This window comes from Myotis nattereri, assembly GCF_964212035.1.
Source record: "Myotis nattereri genome assembly, chromosome: 9".
NCBI lineage: Eukaryota > Metazoa > Chordata > Mammalia > Chiroptera > Vespertilionidae > Myotis > Myotis nattereri.
The window spans coordinates 13,748,290-13,754,289 of record NC_138084.1 but is presented as its reverse complement, the minus strand read 5'-3'; positions in this window follow the sequence as shown (position 1 = coordinate 13,754,289).

Sequence of the window (6,000 nt, the reverse complement as noted above, 5' to 3'; positions counted from 1 at the left end):
CCCTTGATTTTCTATCCCCAGCAAATACTCTAGAGTTTAAGTGGATAACCTAAGTTTCTCACATAGTAACTTCATCAGAGAAGTAAGAAATATGTATTTGAAAGTGGAGAAAAAGGAGGCCAAAGTGTCACAAGGGGGAATTGGAACCAGAAGTAGTTCTAACACATAGTCTAAATTCATTTTCTTTAGATTATAGTGTTCACTTTTCCATGCCTGTGGCTTTCTTTCCATTTCATTATATAGCATTGTCACCTCTAGTCAGAGCTCAAGAAGGACAAAATGTAAATAAAAATTAATTCAAATCTCAATTCAGTGCAGTTTTTTTCATTAATTTTCAGGTTCCTAGTTATATTGTTTATATATAAGTTATAAATTGGTAAGAATTTAAATTTCTTTAGGATTTCATTATTTCACAAGGCTCATAGTTCAGTATGATTCCTCTCAATAATTTGTTTTAAGATATATCCAGGAGATGGAATCATTCTTATTTTACAGATAATGATCCAGAGGCTCAAGGAAGCTGGATGGGCAAAACCACTCGTGAAGGGTTCACAGCTGGTGAAAGAGACAGAGTGAAAAGGGGAAATATTCCCAGAGATAAATGAGAATGCTACTCCCTTTTCACCTAGAGTGTTTCTGTTTAAGTAAGAGTTTCTAAATTTTCACCAGAGCCTTTATGATGTGAAACCCAACTGTGTGTTGCACTGAAGTACCTAGCACTCCAGAAGCCAATCATTTCTAACCCCAACTTGGATTTTAAAGCCCAATTTGAGATGGTATTCTATTTGTAAGTGGTAGGTGTGGGCCCCCAGGCATTGGCTGGAGATACCCTGGGGAGAAGAGAATTCTGTAGAGAGCAATCAAATTTTCAGGATGCCATGGATTATCATCACACTCACATACATTTGAGCACTTGCATACATTATTTGGTAATTAGCATATCTAATTGCTTTCTGACATTAGGAATTAGCTTCCCTGTGTGTTTTGCTTCTCTGTTTCATGCCATTGCTAAATAAGTCACTGGAGTCCACTGATCCCTGCAGAGATATGTGATGGTTTAACTCCCAAAGGTCTTATCATATAAAAGAGATGATTTCATGAGTTTAGAATCATCTTTGACCCGTGAAATCCTGGAAGCGAGCACATACTCCATTTGGGTATTTTTTGTAGAGCTTATAAATCATGGTAATAATCGGAAAATAATTAGAGTTTACAGTTAATGAATATGCATGCATGTTGGTCTTACATAATCCTAAACATCATCATCATTTTATATGGCAACAAGTCACCATCAGTTACTGTTTGGCTTGTACATACAAACCGTTCTCTAGCACAAAATGCTGGGCTAGAGTCAGTCACAAAGAACATCACGGGGGTAATGTAATTCTGAGAGAAAGAATAGGTAGAGATGGAGATATTGAAGTGTCTCCAAGGAAAGTTGCCTCATTGGCCTTCAAGAAATCTAATAGGCAAGTACTACCATAGAAGCAGAAGTTCTACAAAGTAGATGACTCTCCAAGTTTGATGACTAATTTATATGTCAACTTGATCGGGCCATGGGATGCCCAGATACCTGGTTAAACATTATTTCTGGGTGTGTATGGGAAGGTATTTTCAGAAGAAATTAGTATTTCAATTGGTAGGCTGAGTAAAGCAGTTTTCCCTCCCTAATGTGGTAGGTGTCAGTCATCCAATCCATAGGGGTTCTGAATAGGACAGAAGGGCAGAAAAGGTAGACTTTGCTTTCTTCCTGACTATTTGAGCTGGAACATCCATCTCCTCCTGTCCCCAGGGCTCCTGGATCCCAGGTCTTTAGATTCAGAACGGAATCTACAATGTTGGCTCTCAGGCCTTTGACTGGCACCATTGGCTTTCTTGGATGTCCAGCTGGCAGACTGTGGGACTTCTCAGCCTCCATAATCATGTGAGTCAATACCTTATAATAAATATTTTTCAAGATATAACTACATATGGAGAGATAGATATATGGATATATAGCTATACGTACATAGAATATGAATGTAAGTTGGCTCTGTTTCTCTGGAAAGCCTGACTAATCAGGTTTTAGATACTTGAATTTCTCAGTTGAAATGAGTTGCATTGGTTCGGGAGACTCACATGCTGAAAACTCTAACAAAAGATTAAAGTATGTATATCAAAATGAAGGTGACCAGCTACATTTTTTGATAAAATAAGACATGGTCTCAGCTCTTTCTTAGAAAATAATTATCAAAGGCTAGCTTGATAAATATCAGTGGTAATAAAAGGTAGCTATAAAACTGGAAAATTGTTTTCTGTGATAAACTTTCCCCCACATCCAGGATATTGGTTAAGTAATTTAAAACCCTTCCTTTTGATCAGATTTGGGTTATTATTTGTAAAATATGTCTAAGAAATTTCTTCTAAACATAATACTGTATTTGTTCAACTCTTTTCGTTTGATTAGCACCAAATTTTGATTTGGTCTGGGAATTTTTCTTTCCATTTAAGGTGATTGCATATTACTGTTATAATGCATCTTGGGTTGATTTTATAGTTTCCCTCTGAGAAGTTATGCTCTTTTCTCTTAAAAAATATTTTAGAAGCATCTCATTGTCTCACTGCAATGCCCATAAATCATTAAGAACATTTGGAAAAGTTGAGAATTTTCCTATTGTCATGTAAGCCTAATATTAAGCCTAATGGCATGGAAGGAGGACTTACATGTGGGTGAAGAATTTGAGAATGGCTAGGTTTTGAACCATTACAAATATTGTCAAGAGTTAGGAGATCAATCGGATGGATGCTGGGGAAAGGTGGATTGGAGGTAGGTAGTTGCAGGTTCTAGAATAAATACTAAGATCAAATTCAATCTGGAAAGTAAAACCATTGTAAGGCCCTGTCTAGGGAGGATTGAGGTGCTCTCAGGGTGATCATGGAACATCACTGATTGAAGGCTGCTCTGACTTTAGCCCTCTTTTGGGTCCTGTAGAACACAGAACAGAGTGTCAAGGGGAGCTTACTATCTTGCAATCTAGAGGGGAAGACAGACGTTGAACAATTATTCAAAAATCCATTCAATAATCCATTAAGTGGCAAAGTGCTATAAAAGAGAAGTTTAGAATTCCTTGGGAGGATATCACAGTGGGATTAAATGGAGTGTGCATGTGGGTTGGATTCTACAGCAGCTTCCTCGAATAATAGAATAATAGACTCATTTGCTTTTAATTATGAATCTGCAGTTACCAGCAGGGGATTAGCATACCTAAAAAGCGAAATAAGATACTGGTTGCTTAACGTAGGCTCAGAGGGTCTAAGAACCTACTTTTTATAAGTATTTTTTAAAAATATTTGCAACATAAGCTGGTGTCCTTGGGCAAATGTTTCTGAGAGTCAGTGAGTGTTCTGAGGTATCTGGGTGATAACTAGACTCGCTGGGATTCCAAGCTATATCTAACTTGAGTACTTTTACTCAATGACCCTGTGCATATCCAAATGCCTATTTTGAGATGTATCTGCTTTCATAAGCAGAGATGTGTGTCCTAGACAGGAATGCAGAAGATTGAACATTAACAAACTGTACCTGGGTAAAATTGAAAGGGGGGGGGCGATACACAGTAGGTGATGCCTGTGTTCTTGGTCTTCATTTATTCATTTTACAAATTGTCATCTGTACCAAATTGTGCAGGCAAGGTTTCAGTGGGATTCTAGAGAGGGTAAGGTTAACAAATCATTTTCTCTTTGGTCTCCTGGGGTTTGAATGTCACCAGAGCCCTAAGACGCAATGGAGGATTTTAAGGTACATTCAGGTATGTGATTCTTCCTATTATCATTCTGATTATTATTATCATGATTCACATCCTATTAGCATTTCACCTTGAACTAATGTGACATTTCAGTGCTATGGAAATCAATGAGGCAAAAATTTCTCATGCTCCCACAAACAATTACTGTTGATTTAAGTACAAAGACTAAATACCCCATGGATAATATTGATAAAGAGATTAAAATGCAGCGCATACATACCATCCATTATTGAGAATCTTTTAAGTGTTTTCCAAAATTAGTGCTTTCTGCTGGGAAGAAAGCTTCCCTTATTGAATGACCATAACCTGAACTGAAACTTGCTTTCAGCATAATTAGCCATGTCCTCACTTCTGATAATGACACCAAACTTTGGGTTTAATTAGACTTTAATTGCTGTTTTAAATTGTCTTCTGCCTCAGACTTTGCTTTGTTTGCCATCTCATTCTGTTGCTGTTGGTTTTTTCTTCCCATTTTTCTATTTTTGTTCCTGAATTGAGACCATGATAACTAACAAGTTAGTCACAGAGCTTAGCAAACAGGGTGGTTCTCGCAAGAATACCCGGTGCTTTCCAAGAAGTGTCTCTAACAATGATTTTGTCTGACAAAGACTGGCTGTTTGACAAGCATATTTTAGTTTCTCCTGGGAAACAACTAGCTCGTGTTTCCTTACCATTGGGTATGGCCATATGATCAAGTCCTGGTCAATGGAATATGTACAGAAGTGATCTTTGTTCCTAAAACTGTTCACAGGATGCTCTATTCTCTTTCTTCCCCCATCTCCTTGACCAATGTTGATGCCCAGGTGACCTTGGTGGTCATGTAGTTCTAGCTTCTGCTATGCTGGATCTCTTTCTCCCACCTCTACCTTGGATTTTCATTATGTGAGTGAGAAACAATCTCCTGATGTGTTAAGCTGCAGAGATGTACTATCCATTTGTTCTATCCGCTAGTGTTACCTTATCTAAAACATTGGACAATGTCTTCCATGGGCCATTGGCTAATGTTTTACAATAGACAAGGGTTTCCAGAGAAATAGACCTGTAGGATTTCTATCTCTGTATTTCTATTTCTATCTCTATCATCACTGTCTCTCTCTCTATTCTATCTTTACCTCTATCTCTATCTCTATCTCTATCTCTATCTCTATCTCTATCTCTGTCTCTCTATTCTATCTTTATCTCTATCTCCATCTCCATCTCCATCTCCATCTCCACCTCCATCTCCATCTCAATCTCTCTCCATCTCTCTCTATCTATATCTCTCTTTCTCTCTTTCTAATCTTTATCTATATCTCTATCTCTCTTTGTCTCTCTCCATCTCTATGATGTTAAATCATGGATACAAATAACCAACACTGATAGACTAGAAAGTCACAGTCTGAGGCCAGACAGCCCAGACTTCATGTGCCTGCCTCCTCCCTTACCGGCTTTGCAACCTTGACCAAATCACTAAACATTTTGAGCTTCAGTTTTCTTACCTGTCACCTAAGGAGACTGGATCCCCAGAGCATCTTTAGCTTTAACATTTGTCAATTCTATGTGTCTCCTCTCTGGACAGGTGTGTAGCAAAGTATCTAAAAGTCATTTAGAGCTTAACCACCCTTTAAAAATATGTGTCAGGAATAGTCACAGCATCTACGAATATTTCCCGAGTGCACTTTTGTTCCTGGAACTTTATATGCAATATCTAATCATCACAATACCTCAATAAGGTAAAGAAGAGTTAAGCTAAGATGCAAGAGGTTCCATTAATTGTTGAGGTGGCACAGCTCAAAGTGGCAGTGCAGGATTGGCGCTCAGGCTTCACCATGTCAGGGCTCCTAACCACTGTGCTGTGCCCTGTCTGGTAGCTCTACCTGCCTTTACTCTGATTCCTACCAGCCAATGTGAAGTCTCTAGTTTGCAAAATCAGCAAATGGGGCATCACATGGGTGGAAGCCAGAGCACAGACTGGCTTCTGTTCTCCCCTTTCCCTAAAACGTATTTGCAATTGGTTACATGATGTAGAGAGAAAGAAAAAAGTTGAAATGAAACACAGTAAACTAGAAAAAAGGACAGATTGATTCTGAAAGCCCATCAAATTCCCTGGGTCAGTGTCTCCTATGAAAAAGCTAACGGCATCTTTTTTGATGACAAACAGCCCTCTTCTGCTCACCCAGGGTTGCCTCTCCTCTGTCCATTCCTCATTTGTTGTCAGTTGCCCTGGCTGCTAGGA